Raw genomic sequence first — 19,444 nt, 5'->3', positions numbered from 1 at the left:
AATCCGCACCTTTTCAAAAGGTGCGGATTTGCCGCGGATTTACCGCAGATTTTGGTGCGAATTTTTTTTTTTTCTTCCCAATTCTGAAGCCAAAATCCGGATCAAAATCCGCAACAATAATTGACATGTTGCAGATTTTTCCGGATCAAAATCCGCACCAAATCCTCCGCGGAAAAATCCGCAGCATGGGCACAGCATTTCCAAAAAAATCATAGAAATAGCTGGGAAGTGCCGCTGCTGCAGATTTTCGGGAAATCCGTGGCAAAATCCGTGCATTTTCCGCAGCGTGGGCACATAGCCTTAGCATTCCCCCAACTGACTTCAATGTAGGCAGTGAAAAACGCAGGAAAAAACACATATGTAATGCCCACGTTGCTTTTTTTGTGTGATTTTTTTTATGTGCTTTTTGGCATCACTGGGGTCCTTGCAATCGAGATGAGCGATCCTGAAAGGCAAAGATCGAAAAAAAATGTTAGGATCTTTGGCCGTATCGGGATCGGACATCCGATCATTTACCACAAAAGATCTTGCCAAGGATGGCAAAAACCATCATCTCCCTGCCCATCACAGCCATTTCAAGTATTGGCATGGCTGTGATTAGCCACTGTAAAAAAAGAAAAAAAAAGAAAGCAAAAGTTAAAGCAGTACATACTTACAGATTCCCAGCGGCTGCAACATTACTTTTGGGCCCACCTGACAATTATCTCTAATTCACTGCTTTCGCTGCCAACTGGCATATCTGATGGGCTGCAGTCAAACCCCGCCCTAGACAGCGTCTGTTGATTGGTTGGATCACAGGCGCGGTCTCAGGGTCTATTGCATTGTATAAAATACTCTAAATAAATAAATAAATGGGGTCCCCCCTATATTCATACCAGCACAGATAAAACTGGCTACAGGCTGCAGCCCCCAGCCATGTGCTTATCATGGCTGTGTATCAAAATAAGAGGAACCACATGCAGTTTTTTTGTTAAATTATTTAAATCAATAATTAAAAAAAACAAACAGCGTGCGGTGCCCCATAATATTGATACCCAGCCATGATAAAGCCCGACATCTGGGAGCTGTATTCTCAGCCTGGGGAGTCCAATGGTTATTAGGCCACCCACAGGCTAAGAATAGCAACCTGCAGCCTCCCGGGATTGTCACATCCATTAGATGTGACAAATCTGGCACTTTACCTGTCTCTTTCCGATTGCCCTGGTGTGGTGGCAATTGGGGTAATATAAAGATTTTAATAATAGCCCACAGCTGTCACTAAGCTCTAGATAAGTGATGGCAGGTGTCTATGACACCCCTATCACTAATCTGTAAGTGAAAGTAAATAAACATAAACACTGAAAAAATCCTTTGAAATAAAAGTAAAAGAAACACCCCCTTCTCCACTTTATTAACCCCAAAACACCCCTGAAGGTCTGACGTAATCCACATGAGTTCTCACAACGATTCCAGCACTGCTACATCTGAAATTACAGTGCACGATCATGGAACATGAAAGAAAGCTGTAACTGCAAGCAGAGAGTGAGCCGCGATCAGCGGTGATGTCACTCAGGTTAGTGATGGTCACAGCTGGCCGTTCACATGTGACCGCTGGTAACCTGAGTGATGTCACAAGGTGAATCGCATTCATGCTCGTGGATCACTGGGGTTTCCTGCAGATCCACCAGCATGAATGTGATTCACCTTGTCACATCACCGGGTTTCCCTGCACCTAGGCCTCGCGGTCTTTACCCCAAGATTTTGCTCAAGGGAAGTCAGATGACAAAAGGTGCCCTGGTCTGTGAGGAAATCCATAGTTCAGAAAGCCTGGGTCATCATGGTGATGACCCAGGGTTACTATGGCAGCGATCTGGCCTCCATGATCACTTTCCAGGGACCCGATTGCCAGGGAGAGGTAAGAGATCCCTCTCCCTGCCTACTGACTGCTACAATCTCATTGATCGCAGCATTCAAGGGGTTAAATTGCTGGGAGTGTCAGGTTCCAGCTGGAACATCAGCCAGAGAACCAGGTCCCACCTGGAACATCAGCTGGAGACCTGTGGGCAATCACGGGGGTACAGTGCCTGAAGCCTCGCGGTTGCCATGACTAAAAAGCACGAAATAAAGCATGTGAAAAAGCATGAAAAAAAAAGCATGAAAAAAGCACAGAAGGATGAAAAAAGCACATTTTTTCAGTAGCTTTTTTCCTGCCAAGACATGCTTTTTTATGCTGAAAAAAGCACCATGAGCACATAGTCTAAAGGTATCTTCAATACGCACCCTATCGCCACTATGGCACGTCCTCTAGTTTATAGGGCAAAAACCTGCTGGTTAGTTCCCTTTAAACACAAAGAATTAAGCTAAGCTAAGTATGTATTTTTTTGTGTTTTAAGAGCTTTCCATATAGAGGTAAAGGGAATCTGTCATTAGGTTTTTGCAACCTATTTTGAGAGCAGCTTGTACGCTGCAGTTTTGATAAAATCACTGGTTTATCAGCATAAGATTATCACTAGAGGAGTAGTAAACCTGCAGTCATGAAGTCCTTCATGTTTAGGAGCTGTATTTAGCACCCTCCACTGATTGGCAGGTTTCTGCCTATACATAGCCTTCGCTGAAGATAAAATAGTCATTTATTCAAAATTGTTGCAAGCAGCCCAGAAAGTGACACATAGCTGGAATCAGGGTCTTCCCTAACATCATGCGTCTCTCACATAAGATAGCAAAAAAAAAACAGGTGACAGATTCAATTTAAAAAAATTGCTTTAATGGAGAACCACTAACCTAAATGCTCACTATTGTGAGAGCTACCATTTAGGAATTGTGCAGCAGTTTACAAAAACATTACCTCTAATATTTGTAATTTAAGAAGAAAAGACTTGTGATTAAATAAGACATACAGCAGGTGAAATAAGTATTGAACCTGTGAATAATTTTCTAAGTAAATATATTCCTAAAGGTGCTATTGCCATGAATTTTTAACCAGAAGTCGGTAACAACCCAACCAATCCACACAGGAAATTGATCCATAGATGTCAATACATTAAGTTATATGTAATAATGAGAAATGACAGTGAAAAAGTATTGAACACATGAAGAAAGAGAGGTGCAAAAAGCCATGGAAAGTCATGACACCAGCTGAAATCTATCAGTAATAGAAAGCAATCCTACTACTTTGTAAAAAATTATATCAGCTGGTCCAATTGATGGCCTATAAAAAGGTGTCTCATTACCAAGGTGCCACACAAGAAACACCTAATGATGGGTAAAACCAGTGAGCTATCTCAAGACCTTCACAATTTATTGTTGAATAATATACTGATGGCATTAGTTACAGAAGAATTTCTAAATTACTGAAGGATTCAGTGAGTACTGTTAGGGCCATAATCTGAAGTGGAAAGAATATAATTTCACAATAAACCAGTCACGACTTGGTGTTCCCTGCAAGATTTCAGAACAGTTGTCCAAGAGCTGAGGACTGCCTGTGGAAAGCTACAGAAAGACATGGAATCAGCAGGTACAATTGTTTGAAAGAAAACAATAAGTAATACCATCAACCTCCATGACCTGCATGCACTCTCATCATACAAAACTCCATTGCTGAACAAAAAGCATTTTCAAGAACATTTAAAGTTGGCTCAAATCTTTAAAGTATTTGACAAACCTTTGAAATATACAATAAATTAAATTTATTTATTATGAAATAAATTGACAATATATTCTGGTCAGATGAGACCAAAATCTAACTCTATGGAAGTCATGATAGACACCATGTTTGGAGACCAAAAGGCACTGCATATCACCCCAAATACACTACACCAACAGTGAAGTTTGGAGGTGAGGTTATATATCTCTGCTGTTTCCGTCTTGCTGTCCCACTGCTCTCTCTGTTTTGTTATAATCAAGTATTGTCATATGCACAATTATGTATAAATTTGTAATGTATGTAATATTTATCACTATTCCAATGGCCCCTCATAATTGCTGCCTTTACTATGTTGTTCAGACATGTTTGATATCCTCTATTATAAAGGAGCTCATTTTTTGATGTGCACATCGTTTATTTTTTATACATTTCCCTGCACATGTGTATGGAAAAAGTAAGAATAGTGCTGCTGCTGCCTTCCCTGCATTCAATTGAATTGAGGGGTGGGCATACAGCATCACATACGGTCACATGACCACTATTGCCAGTACTGTGCTTCTGGGAGAATGCACTGCTAAGGCTAAGTTCACACATCCTGTGTTTTGCATCAGTCACAATCCGTAGCCTTGAGGAATTACGGAATCCTGCAAAATATTTTGCAGGAATCCTGTATTTCCCCATAGACTTCTATTAGTGACGGATTGCGACTGATGACCCTGCGTTGCATCCGCTGCGTCGCGGTCCGTCGTTTTTGACTGACCGCCGAGCGGGGAGCAACGCAGAATGTAACGTTTTTCGGGCCGTCAAAATTAACGCGCCGCGCAGGAATCCGTCGCCATCCGTCAAGCTTGTAATGCATGTCTATGGTGCTGGATTCCGTCGTAATCCGTCTTACAACGGAATCCAGCGCAGGATTCCGTCATGCTCTACTGAGCATGCCCAGCATGCTTGGCTTGCCCACTGGGCTGTCCCAAACACAGACGGATCATGACTGATCCGTCAAAAAACGGACGCACAGCGGATGTAACGGACGCAACTGATCCGTTTTTTCACAGGATTCCTGTGAAAGGAATCCTGTGAAAAACACATCAGTTGCATCAGTTGACATCTAAAAAACAACTGATCCGTTGCTGACGGACCTGACGGATTGAAAACAACTGAAGTGTGAACTTAGCCTTAGACTTCTGGGAGCGCTGAGGTCATTTCCGGTCACGTGGGCGGAACTATATGTTCCACAAACCACAGCAGTATTCACAGCGCAATATGGAGTCACAATGTGATTAGATGCATCCCAGCTTGCAACTCCACACACAAGTGTAAGTAGTCTGGCATTAACAGAAGTTGTGTATATATGTCTGACCTCAGGTAAATGTCAGTATAACCCTGAGGAAGCCACTCATGGTGGCGTAATGCGTGGGGCGTGTGGGCGGTTACACCACCTCTGATTCATGCTACTCTGGTAATTATCAGCAGGCTACCCATTCTAAATTCTGTTTTTTGCTTAAGTTTGGAAGTGAGGACTAGAGATGAGCAAACCTCTGAAGGCTCAAGTTCGGTTCGATTCGTCGAACGAAGGCCCCATTTGACGAACGTTCAACAAACCTCTCGAACCCCATTGAAAACAATGGTAGGCAAACACAAACACATAAAAACACATAGAAAACACCTTCAAAGGTGTCCAAAAGGTGACAAACAACTCCCAAGACACCACAAACACATGGGAAAGTGATAAGGACATATACTCATGCGAAAAAACAGCTGGACGAGGAAAAAGAGGAGGAGACACAGATATATGAGTTTATGCAAGTGAACATCGATGCCATTACTGTGCAACTTGAGCCTTGCTCATTTTAGACTTCCAATCTGGATAAATTGAATGAGCTCGCCACTTACGCCTTGGGGATCTTGTCTTGTCTCTCAGAACGTGTCTTCAGTGCTGCTGGGGGTGTGCTGACAGATAAGCGCACGCATCTGTCCACTGACAATGTGGACAGACTAACGTTCATCAAGATGAGTAAGTCATGGATCACAGAGGACTTTTCTACGCCTGTGTCATCTAGGGGAGGCGAAAGTCTGGTGTATTTTTGAGAGTGCTTCTTGCAAAGCATCTTTTTAAGATTGCAACTGGGGGACAACTGATGCCACTGAAGTGGTGTGTGTGTGGCCCAATTTTTGGAAACGAGGGAGACTGTGGTTGGAGTCCACTTGCTGTGTTTTAGATGATTTTAGAAGGGCATGACATGGCTTTGAGGTTGACTTTCAGCATCTGCAAACTGTCGGCTACAGAATGCTGCCTTTCCAACCTTTTGAACAGAGGATTTTCGAGACCTTATCCCATCGCAGTGCCCCAAGAGCCGATGCCCAGTCGCCACTCCTTCTCCAAGGAAGGCATGCCCGCGTTACACCAGCATGTTGCACACATCACCGCTTCCTTGAAAAACTCTGTGTCTGACAGGGTACATTTCACCACAGATACTTGGACCAGTAAGCATGGACAGGGGCGTTACATGTCGCTGACTGGGAACTGGGTAACTATGGTGAGAGATGGAGAAGGGTCTGCTGTACAAGTCTTTCCGTCCACACGAGTTGTGTGTCAATCCTTCCTCTATGTAGAAGTTCCTCCACTGCTTCTGCCTCCTCAACCTCATCTAGGTCCTCAATCTCCGCTCAAAACATGTATTGTAAGGCCACCGGCGTTGTAACTACACAAGGAATCCCGCACACCTCTTTACTATGCTGGCAGCAGAGCTCAACGGCATCAGGTGGTCAACTCTTTACTTTGAAATGTCTGGGAAATGTGAGTCACACCGCTGAGGAGTTGTGGACGGTAAGCTCTGGAGAGTGAGACCGAGTTTCATCAATGGTTGTCTCCACTCAACCAGCAGCCAGGGAAGGCCGAGTGCGACAATGATGCAAACCTGGGTACGGCCCTTTGCCGTGACAATGTGACACACGTGCCTTGTATGGCTTACATGTTAAACCTGGTTATCCAGCAATTTTTAAACCACTCTCCCGGCCTACATGGCCTTCTGCAGAGGACACGGTGTAACTCCTGCCGGGATCCACACACTCAGACGGGCTGTAAAGGATAGGCAAGAGTGAAGCCACTCACCAGGCAGGACCCCCAGAACCCTGAAACATTTTAACCCCTATACAGGGATTTGGAATTACACAGGGCCCAAGGTGATCAATACCTGTGGAAGGCTGCAGTCCGAGAGAGTAGTAGTCAGGCAGGGTCAAACCATGAATTGAGGAACATGAACAGAATCGGACGGCCAGGACTTAATCAGAAAACAAGCAGAGGTCAAATGCGGATCGAGCAACGAGGTACATAAACAACAGGCAGGAGATGTAGTCAGGAAACAAGCGGTAGTCAGCACACAAAAATCCCAAAACAAAACTGAGTGGAACAGGAACCAGAAGTTCAGAACTATGTCTGGCAGTGTTCAGCAGACAGGAGGGGCCTAAAAAAGGGTGTGGTGTCTTCCCATTGTTTGTAGCTGAATAATGGTACTTCAGCTGTGAGACAACCACCACCTACAGTAAGCCAGTGGTTCTGCATATCTCAAGGTAACCCAGCCTAGTGGCTGAGCGGAACCTGTGGCCACCGGCGCCGCTGGCATCGACTCCTTTCCCATCATCAGAACCATCTACGAAAGGAACACGGTGTCACCTTGTGATTGTAGTACACGTTGCTGGAGCGGACTCCGGTGGTGACTTAACAGCCGTGTGCGGCAATGATGCAAACCTGGGTGCGGCCCTTCGTCAGGGCAATGTGACACACGTGCCTTGTATGGCTCATGTGTTGTACCTGGTTGTCCAGCAATTTTTAAACCACCATCCTGGCCTACATGGCTTTCTGTAGCGGCCACGCTCGCTATGTGCTCACTTCCACCGTTCACACCCAGCAGCTCAACAACTTGCATCACTCCAGAAGTCTTTCGGTCTGGCGGTTCACCGCCTGAAATGGGATGTGCTGACACGCAGGAATTTGAATCTGCACATGTTGCAGTGTCAGTGGCAGCACCGGCGAGCCCTGCTGCAATACATTATGACGTATAGCCTGGGCTAAAGAGATCCAGAGGTGAGGCAGATCACGCTGCTGGAGTGGTCTCAGATCAAGGACCTATGCACCCTTCTTCGAAGTTTACAAATGGCGACAAAAATGTTTAGCGCTGACGTTGCCATTATCGGCATGACAATTCCGGTCATCTACATGCTGGAGCACACTCTAAACAGCATTCATAGTCAGGTGGTGGGACAAGAGGAATGGGAGGAAGTACAGGAGGAGTCATATGCTGAAGAGATAACAAGATCTACAAGGTCCAGACGGTCAGCAGCACTAAGGCAGCAGGCATGGGACGGTGGGGGCGAGGGATTAACAAGGGCGCATAGTATCAGTCTAACTGTTGAGGAAGGTGCAGGAGCCCAGTAAGAAATGGAGGACGAACTGGCGATGGGCATGGAAGACTGAGCAGATGAGGGAGAGCTTGCTCACATCTCGGTTGTGCAAGGTTAGGGGAGATGGCAGAGGAAGGAGGCATGATTCTCACCTCTCCGCCACCAACACAGCAAGGACTTGGTCCTCCTGGATGCGCAAGACACATGAGCGCCTTCTTGCTGCTTTACCTACAACATGACCCTCGGATTGTCCGAATTCGAAGTAATGCTACCTAGTGGGTTGCCACACTGTTAGATCCCCGGTACAAGACAAATTTGGCGAAATAAATCATGCCATAGAAAGGGACGCACGTATGCAGGAGTATCAGCAGAAGCAGGTACGCAATCTTAGCTTGGCTTTTCCACTAAACACCAGTGCTGCACAGAGTGAATCTCAATGCTTTGTCATGGCTAGGAGGAAATGGTCTTTTACTTGTCCACATCTGAGGGACCGAGGGCTGGCTGCTGTGCTGAGACGGTGTTGAGTAGGGTGTCCCTGCAGAGTTGCAATTTTGTAAATATACAAAATAAGTGGCAAAAGGCCATATGCTGTTGGAAAGGAGAAAAAAAAGTTTGTGTCCGTGGGTTTGGTGGTTAAGCAACAGTAACATCTGCTGAAGAAATACCATCTGTTACAGGGGGACTGGCAGATTAGGAAAAGGTGGTATATATCCCAATCGCCAGTCGGGGTCCACCGTGCTGCCAGATGGAAAAAGAGATGCTGGCAACACGAAGGTTAGACGGAGGATACAGAGCTGGGTGGCCCTGAAACTAATAGTAGCCTAAACAAAGTTAGACGACATTCGGATCTGGAGACTGTGAACCCTGTTAGCGTCACAGGGTCCACACACCCAGCCCAGGAACTACCTGTTAACAACACAGGGGCCATTGGGTACGCTGTCCGTGTGCGTAGGGGGCACACCTGTGGATACTGGTAGGACAGGAGCTGGTCTTAACCGTTCTGCGTTACCAAGTGTGGTGGCGGCCTGTACCAATGCCCTATCCCTGCCTACCTCTGGCCTAAAGCCACAATGGGTTCAACACATGGAGGTGTGCTCTTTCTGAGCATAATAGAAGACTGTGCACCTCCTTGTTGTCTCCAGCCCCTTTTATAACCTGGGTCCGGCCCAACCTAGGGTGGACAACATTGCACCTCCAGGAGCCAAAAGCAGAGTGCCACGTCATCAGTAGCATAACCAGCGGCCTATTCGGAACTGCCACTTCAATGATGACCTCATGGCAGCCACGACCCAAACACCTCACCAGTCATTGTCTGACGAACAATAATGTGGTGACAAGTCATAGGGGCGGGTCTCTGCAAGCCAGTCCAGAGTGGCATGGCCACATCATCAGGACACTTGATGCCCTGTGGCCTATCTGGGCCTGCCACGTCACGGACAAGGCCAAAGAGTTCATTACCGGACCTAGCCTCTGATGCAGTAAGTGCCTGAGCATGCTCAGTAGCCTGAACAACAGTCTCAGAAAAAAGACTATCAGCTTCAGAATGCTCTCTAGGCACAACACCGGACTTAGACACGGAACGGAGTCCAACTACCTGTGCAAAGAGGCTTTTCGCACTAAGTATGGGAGTATGCGCTGTAGCCCGAACTGAGGACTTAGCCTCAGGAATGGCACAGTCAGGCTGAGCATACTCACTTGGCGAAACACTGGACTTAGGCTGTGGCTTGGGTAAATCGGCACACGCATGCGCACTAGCCGCCTCTCCACACTTATACATGGAGAATAAAGCAGCCAGGTGGACGACCCGAGGCACGGCCAAAAATGGCAGCTGACGCCTGGGCGCAACAGGAACCGCAGCAGGCTGTAAGCGTCTATGGCGGCACCAATTCGTAACACCAACTACCAGCCAAAATAAGAGGTGTACGTCTTCCCGTGGATAATCTGATATGATCCCTTTTTTCACAGACACAACCATCGCTACCAAATGTAGATGAGGCACCAAAACAGCAGGTGCTTCAATGGATCTCAAGTGCTCCATAAAGTGGCCTCTCCTCCACCTCAAGTTTAATATCCGAAATACTCCATTCCTCTGTGGTGTCAACCCAATTGCACTTGCTTCCTAACAGCTTTCAAGTTTCCACTAGCCCTGCTGAGTATGGGGTAACATAGATGGTTGAGTCTGCAGAGCTGTTCAGTCACACTATAGCCTGGGAATCAGAAATCTGCTCCAAAGCTGCTGTGAATCCGGACAAGGAAATGATCTGCACTGATGCCCAGAAGCTTTGAGAGTCAGATCCAGGCCCCGATGAAGAACGTGCTGAGCATAATGTACACCCTCATTCCCAAACTGTAAATCCTCCTGGTGGAGACAATGGGAAACATGCTGATGAGACTCCGATACCTGATTGGAACGACAACTTTACTATTCGGTCAGGGCAGGAAGAGGTTGGCTCGGAGGACTCAGAACGAGGGGAGTGAAGACACACAGGGTGATGATGAGGTTGGAGACCCCACTTATTGTCAAACCAAAGTCACCCAGTCGATAAGGTCAGCAGAGGAGGTGGAGGAGGATGCTACTGACAACGAGGTTTCGTTGCGTCTTCCTGGGCAGAGCCAAAGTACTGGAAGCACGTCAACAACTGAATCCTCAGCCACAACTCTTCCTCTGAGCAGAAGTCGTGGTGGCTCTGCAGGTTGCATGGACTGTAAGCCTTGTTTAGCCTGGGGCTTTTTTGACATCGCAAAGGATACCCAAGTCATGTCATATGTAAGATTTGTCACCAATCTCTAAGTAGAGGCCAAAAACTCACTACTTAGAGTACTTCGTCCATGAAGTGTCACATGTGTCACAAGTGTCACATGAATTGATAGCGTGAGGGTGTATTGATCAGCTTTATCCACTGTCAATGCAACATGCTTATTTGCCGTTCATTGCATGCATTGTTGCAGACTACACACAAGGGACAGCTGTTTTTTTGCATCTGCCTTTGTCTGTTTGGTCACCATAGCAATAGCAAAACAGTATTCAGCTGTGGACTTGGAGAGCAGAGGAGATGCTGTCTATGAACAGAATGAAATGTTAAAGGTGTGTGTTACAGCAAGGAGCCCCCGTGGAAACACTTCGGTCAATTGTGAGGCGAGTCGTGTTGGAGTTTGGTGAGGAGGACTGTAACGCCTGTGAGCAGCATCCTGTGCCAGAGACCGACATTCTTCCAGTGCTGTCTATACTGTTTACCGTGAGAGGAGCGTAAAGTCTGTACTTATGGCAACTGGACACCACAGTACCCGGGTACGGTAGGCTGGGCCCAGACAGTAATGCGTGCATGCACTACTTTGTTTTCTTAGCAAAACACATATCTGTTCTGGTTAGGCCATCTATATAGACAATAAGACTTGCTGCCTCTGCCCTGTCAAATTGTCACTAAAGGGGGCTTTACACGGTAGCGATATCGCTAGCAATTTGTAGCGATAGTGAGCGTGTAAGTACCCGCCCCCGTCGTGCATGCAATTGTTTACGATCGCTGCCGTAGCGAACATTATCGCTACGGCAGCGTCACACATACTTACCTGGTCGGCGTCGTCGCTGTGACTGCCGAACAATCCCTCCTTCAAGGGGGAGGGACGTTCGGCATCACAGCGACGTCACCGCAACGTCACTAAGCGGCCGGCCAATCAAAGCGGAGGGGCGGAGATGAGCAGGACGTAACATCCCGCCCACCTCCTTCCTTCCGCATCGTGGCCGGCGGCAGGTAAGGAGACGTTCCTCACTCCTTCGGTGTCACACATAGCGATGTGTGCTGCCGCATGAGCGATGAACCAGCTGGGTAAACAACCCTTACCGATTTTTGAGTTTGGGACGACCTCTCCATGGTGAACAATTTTCACCATTTTTGAGGTCGCTTAAGGTCGCTGGTCAGTGGCACACGCTGCGATATCGTTAATGACGCCGGATGTGCGTCACTAACAACTTGACCCCGACGACCAAACATTAACGATATCGTAGTGTGTAAAGCCCCCATTACGGTTAAAATCATAGAGGGACAGCGACACATGTTTGCATTGACTGTTGCTTTACAAGATTTCCAGGACTGTGTTGCTGAGCTCTGTGGTTTGCATTCACACTGTTATCATCTGCCTTTTCTGTGAGGCTTCAGCTAACAAAGGTATTCAGGGGTGGTAATGGGTTTTGTCTATGTTTAGGTAGGTAAGCTGTAAGTTCTTCTGATGCGACACCGGTAAGTTGTGTTCGCGCACACACACACACACACACACACACGCACACACGCACACACGCACACACGCACACACACAATTACTCAGAGGTATTACCAGGTAGTAGGCAACTATTTAGACAGTCCCTTGGTTAGGCAAAAGTTAGTGAACAGGGGGTATAAATCGCCATTACGAGTGTCGCAGCATAGGGGTGTAGGCTTTTGGAATTGTGAATAGATTGTTCTATTCTCTCAGTTTTATGCATGGTTCTTATTGTTTGTTCTGGGAAAGTTAAACAATCATTTATCAACCCAACTGTAGGTAACAGGACAGCAAAGGAAGCCTCACTTTCTATCCCTGCTAATGAAAAAATGTTGCAAGGAATTGCCTGAGCTGAGGTAGCCAGACACTTATCAAAAGCCCTGCACAGCGTTAGTACGGACCTGCCTAGCAGCTATGGCTATGAACACCTGTAAATGAGCCCTGAAAAGGGCTGAAATAACCAGTAGTCCCTAATCCCTAAAGCGCTGTGTAGATTGCAGTGTATCTCTATAGCGCACACAGCAGCAGCAGCGGGATCGGTGACTGTCACCCACACGCAGCAGAGAGATAATGGCGAACCTCGAACATCGCTCATCTCTAGTGAGGACATTATTGTGTGGGGCTGTTTTTCAGCATACGGCACTGGCAAACTTCATATAATAGAAGGAAGGATGAATGGATAAATGTACCAAGGCATTCTTACATTCTTGAAAAAATTGCTGCCATCTGCCAGGGTGATCAAGATGAAATGAGAGTGGACATTTCAGCAAGACAATGATACTAAACACCCAACCTAGGAAACTTTCAATTGATTTCAATGCAAGAAAATAAAGCTGCTAGAATGGCCCAGCCTATCACTTGACCTTAATCCAATAGAAAATTATGCATCGAACTAAAGCTCAGCGTTCATATTAGAAGCCCACAGAACCTTCAGGATTTCAAGAGAGTTTGTGTGGAAGGATGGGGCAAAATTACACCTGAACAATACATGCAACTAGTTTCTCCATACAGGAGGTGTCTTGAAGCTATTATCACTAACAAAGTCTTTTGTATGGCGTAATGAACAAATATCAGTAAACGTGTTCAACACTTTTTCCCTGTGTCATTTCTCATTATTACACCACTAACTTTATGGACATCTATGGTTTGATTTTTTGCTTGTGTGAACTAGATGAGTTGTTACTGACATCTAGTGAGAAAGTCATGTCAAAAACCAGGACAGCCACTAGGAATTTCAGGGCCCAATACTGGCAACATTTTCTGGCCCCCTTGAGACTCCGCCCACGCTCCACCCATTTCCGCCTCCAGTCCACTAACTTTCCACAGTCCCACATCTGCACTCCACTCCCTCTTTCAAAGCAGTCTGAGTAGTTGTCATGTGACTAATTATTCATATGCGATTTTCATACTTAGGGTCATGTGATGACGAGCTACTCTTCCTAATTCTTTCAGTGTTCAGTGAAAAAGAAGCAATAAGAAGAAAAGCTAATTGTCACATGACTGTAAGTATGAAAATCACATGAGTGGAGTGATAATGTAATGTATGCTGGAACCAGCAAGCAGAGCTAAATCCTGACAGTGAGTATATTATACTCTGTTAGGATTGGGCATGCTACAGGGCTCAATTTTATAATTGAAGGGCTTGTCCAGGTTTGAAATGAACGTCTGCAGTCACTTTAGGTGACTGCAGGCTTCTAAATTCTCACAACACTTGCACTACACACTTTTAGGATTCTCTAGTGTCAATGGTGAGATTGGACGGTTATGTGAGCACAAGTATGCGATTTGTATACGTCTGGCCACATTCTGACTAGACGTGTTTGACCTCATGCAATTCATTTTCATTGATTAAGGCCACACATGTCTAGTCGGCATGTTACCACATGTATGTAAATAGCATACTTGTGGCTTTGTGACCTCCCAGTCTTACCGCCGGAACCAGAGAATACTGACAGCGTGCAGTGTGCGTGCTGTGAGAATTCAGAAGTATGCAGTCACATAGAGTGACACATAGAGTGACTACAGACTCATCACAAATGTGGGACAACCTCTTTAATGCTTCTAACATTAAAAAACATAATAACCCTTAAATTGGCAGATGGCACAATACTTTATTAACATAGCCCTGTATAATGTAATCTTCAGCATACGGCGCAATGAGTGAGCAGAGGCTGCGGGTTGGTAATAGGAGGAGTAGTCCTGGGGGGGGGGGGGAGTAAAATAAAAAGAGTAGTCCTGGGGGGACGTGTCTAATAGGTGGAGTAGTCCTGGGGGGAGGTGTATAGGTGCCCAATGTCTGCGGAAGGCGTGGCCGAGCGGGCAAAGTGTGCGGGGGGCGTGGCCGAGCGGGCACAGTATGCGGGAGGCGTGGCCGAGCGGGCACAGTGTGCGGGGGGTGTGGCCGAGCAGGCACAGTGTGCGGGGGGCGTGGCCAAGCGGACACAGTGTGCGGGGGGCGTGGCCAAGCAGGCACAGCGTGCGGGGGGCGTGGTCGGGCCAGGCCGAGCGGCCAATGCGTGTGGGGGGCGTGGCCGAGCGGGCACAGTGTGCGGGGGCGTGGCTGAGCGGTCACAGTGTGCGGGGGGCGTGGCAGTGCCGAGCCGAGCGGCCAAAGCATGCGGGGGCGTGACCGGGCAGAGCAGAGCGGCCAATGCGACGGTTGTCACTGTAATGACGTCATTTTGGAGCAAGACAGACAGACAGAATAAGGCAATTATATATATATATATAAATAAAATGTGCACAATATATAGTTGTATAAAAATACCTAATTTTAAAAAATGATGTAGCGCTCCGCAGTATTTTTGATTCTCAGTGCAGATAAAGCGGGCGGTTACGGGCTGCCACCCCTACCCCCATCTACCTGGCTTTACCTGACCGGCAATCAAAATACAGGGAAGACCATTAATTTTTTTTTTAATTATTTAAAAAAATAATTAAAAAAAAAATAATGTGTGGGCTCCCGCCGTATTTTGATCGCCAGTCAGGTAATGCGAGGCAGCTTGGGGCTGGAATTCTCCGCAGCCTCCCCTGGAAATGGCGCATTGTTTTTTAGCGCCATTTCCAGGCGCTTTACCTGGCTCGACCAGTGGCCCTCATGGCGGTGGTACGCTGGGTAATAAAGGGGTTAATATCAGCTTTGTATTCTCAGATGGTACTAAGCCCGAAATTCATGGTGTCACGTCAAATTAGACATGGCCACCATGAATTTCTAGTGAACAGTAAAAAAAAAAATACAACACAGAGAATTTTTTTTATTAGAAATAAACAAAAAAACATTTAGAGGCTTCATCTTAATTATAAAAGAAATCCTTAGTCCGACGTAATCCACAGGTAGAGCATTGTCAGCTCTGCTTCATCACTCTGTACAGACAGCGTCTATACACAGTGAGAAGCACAGAGAGCCAAGTCAGCTCAGCTACATCACTCTCTGCAAAGCAAGAAGCAGGCTGACAGTGAGGGGATGATTGCACTTGCGCTTCGCATGGGCATCACCCCGCACTGACTGATCTCAGGACAGGAGCACTTCAGCTGCATGGAAACACATGCAGCCGACCTACTGCTGTCAGGTGATTGTGCTCCGTGATGTGACACTCGCACAGTGACAGTCAAAGTTCCATCGAGTCCATGAGCCATGCACTTGGGTGAACCCTAACGTTACTGCGAACATGGCCGAAAACAGCCGCTGACTGCTCAGTGACGAGCAGTGCAGTGAATACCCCCGGAAGTTAAGAGGACCTTTGATAACATCATAGTCATGTGATCAGTCTGTAAGCCAATGTCTGTACAACATTCATACCAGACAGGTCACGTAGCTATGATGTCATTGAAGGTCCTATAAGTCCAGTGTTGGTTACCGGGCAGCACAGCAATGATCGATTGCGGAGGCAGAAGCGGCCGGGAGGCAGTCTTTAGGACGCGTCGCGGGACCTGTAAGTATGATCATAATGTTTTCTAATAATGTGCTTTCTTTTTACAGCCCCTGGACCCGATCTGTAACACGAGCTTTCCAGGAAAGCTCGTGATTGGGATCGTGAACACAATCACTATGTGATCGGTACGATCCCCGATCTTTACAGATCGGGATCGCCCATCCCTAACAAGAATCGGTACACAGTTCATCAATTGTAATGTCAGGTCAGCCCTGTATATACATGTATACTAATATATATACAGTCATATGAAAAAGTTTGGGCACCCCTATTAATGTTAACCTTTTTTCTTTGTAACAATTTGGGTTTTTGCAACAGCTATTTCAGTTTCATATATCTAATAACTGATGGACTGAGTAATATTTCTGGATTGAAATGAGGTTTATTGTACCAACAGAAAATGTGCAATCCGCATTTAAACAGAATTTGACAGGTGCAAAAGTATGGGCACCCTTATCAATTTCTTGATTTGAACACTCCTAACTACTTTTTACTGACTTACTAAAGCACAAAATTAGTTTTGTAACCTCATTGAGCTTTGAACTTCATAGACAGGTGAATCCAATCATGAGAAAAGGTATTTAAGGTGGCCACTTGCAAGTAGTTCTCCTATTTGAATCTCCTATGAAGAGTGGCATCATGGGCTCCTCAAAACAACTCTCAAATGATCTGAAAACAAAGATTATTCAAAATAGTTGTTCAGAGGAAGGATACAAAAAGTTGTCTCAGAGATTTAAACTGTCAGTTTCCACTGTGAGGAACATAGTAAGGAAAAGGAAGAACACAGGTACAGTTCTTGTTAAGCCCAGAAGTGGCAGGCCAAGAAAAATATCAGAAAGGCAGAGAAGAAGAATGGTGAGAACAGTCAAGGACAATCCACAGACCACCTCCAAAGACCTGCAGCATCATCTTGCTGCAGATGGTGTCAGTGTGCATCGGTCAACAATACAACGCATGTTGCACAAGGAGAAGCTGTATGGGAGAATGATGCGAAAGAAGCCATTTCTGCAAGCACGCCACAAACAGTCGCCTGAGGTATGCAAAAGCACATTTGGACAAGCCAGTTACATTTTGGAAGCAGGTCCTGTGGACTGATGAAACAAAGATTGAGTTGTTTTGTCATACAAAAAGGCGTTATGCATGGAGGTAAAAAAACACGGCATTCCAAGAAAAGCACTTGCTACCCACAGTAAAATTTGGTGGAGGTTCCATCATGCTTTGGGGCTGTGTGGCCAATGCCGGCACCGGGAATTTTGTTAAAGTTGAGGGTCCATGGATTCAACTCAGTATCAGCAGATTCTTGACAATAATGTGCAAGAATCAGTGACAAAGTTAAAGTTACGCAGGGGATGGATATTTCAGCAAGACAATAAGCTAAAACACCGCTCCAAATCTACTTAGGCATTCATGCAGAGGAACAATTGCAATGTTCTGGAATGGCCATCTTAGTTCCCAGACCTGAATATCATTGGAAATCTGTGGGATGATTTGAAGCGTGCTGTCCATGCTCGGCAACCATCAAACTTAACTGAACTGGAATTGTTTTGTAAACAGGAATGGTCAAATATACCTTCATCCAGGATCCAGGAACTCATTAAAAGCTACAGGAAGTGACTAGAGGCTGTAATTTTTGAAAAACGAGGATCTGCAAAATATTAATGTCACTTTTATGTTCAGGTGCCCTTACTTTTGCACCTGTCAAATTTTGTTTAGATGCGGATTGCACATTTTCTGTTCGTACAATAAACCTCTTTTCAATCCAGAAATATTGCTCAGTCCATCAGTTATTAGATATATGAAACTGAAATAGCTGTTGCAAAAACCCAAATTGTTATAAAGAAAAAAAGTTAACATTAATAGGGGTGCCCAAACTTTTTCATATGACTGTATATATATATATATCGCATGAACCTAGAACTTCCAATATATTTTTAACAATGGTAAGAAGATACTTGGAGTTGTAGTTATCAGTTCTTATCAGACCATACAGGAACCACAGTACTGATGAGAATTAGTTAGTATCACAAATAAACATTTACATCCAGGTACCTTATAGACGGCGTTGTCCCTGAAGAGTCATTCTTTTTCTTTTCCTTATCTTTTCCAGATGCCATGATGAATTTTCATGGCTACAGCTCATCTCTGCAGACTTCCATCTTCTCCGCTTTTCTGTAGCACATCCCGACATGATGCCTGAAAAATGAGACTGTTATTATAATGCCCCTGAATAAAAATATCCGCCCTACACTGCACTCCTAAATAAATAATTTCCCTTCACTGTGTTCCCTGCACAAAACATGATGCACATGTGTTGCCCTGGGGTAATGGGGTACACGGTCCCGTGCGGTGTATAACTGGGGAATGTCACTTGGTGGCCATTGCCTGGTTCCGTGCTCTGGGTGCTTTTTGAAAAAGGGGTATATTCACAGGGAGATTAAATAAAAGTTTAGCATGTGACGCCATTTGCGGTTTGCGGCTATGTGGATGGAGCCGCCTCTGCACAGTTTTCACTACTGGGGCTGGTGTTAGTGGCAGCATGGATGTTAGGCCCTCCGCAAGCATGGCTAGGCCCCAGAGGATAGGTGATGTAAATCGGTGTTGAAAGAAGGGTTGCAGTGTAACTGGTTCCTTTACTCACGGCAAAATGTAAACTGGTCATCTGAGGAAGACTGGTGTTGACCGCAGGTCCCCTTAGTCCCAGTGCCGGTTTAGTGACCTGGTGGCTTCATTCCCCTGCACCTCTCTTTGGTTGGTGGGTCCATGTGGCTTGGAGCGGCTGGTGGTCCCCCCCTGGTGGTCTCTTAACGGCAGTCCATATGTCGGTAACGTGAACCCCGTGGGGTCGGAGTCTCTGGTCCTGTTCCCTGGTTTTCCCATTGCTACTGTGTCCCGAACTTCAAGGTCAGTGAGGTCCTTGATGGTCCCCTCACTGTGCAGATTTTATCAGGTCTACTTGGAGCGTTTGCCTGACCTAAGATTCTGTACCCCATTGGTGCTGTGGTTCCGGGAGTACTCCACCATACTCCACCGTCAACCAACCACCTGGGCCCCCAGATCACTGTTACATTCCTGTCAGTGCATCTGCTCACTTCCTCTCTCTCTGTCACCAACTCCTACCGACTACTGTCTGACTGTCCACTTTCTGCCCTTCCCACCTCTTTGTCTAGTGGACTGGATTGGCTCCACCTCTAGGCGGCCATCTATTGGTCCAACCCTAGCCTGGTACCAGTCTATG

This window comes from Anomaloglossus baeobatrachus, chromosome 4, assembly GCF_048569485.1.
Source record: "Anomaloglossus baeobatrachus isolate aAnoBae1 chromosome 4, aAnoBae1.hap1, whole genome shotgun sequence".
Lineage (NCBI taxonomy): Eukaryota > Metazoa > Chordata > Amphibia > Anura > Aromobatidae > Anomaloglossus > Anomaloglossus baeobatrachus.
This window is presented reverse-complemented; position numbering follows the sequence as displayed.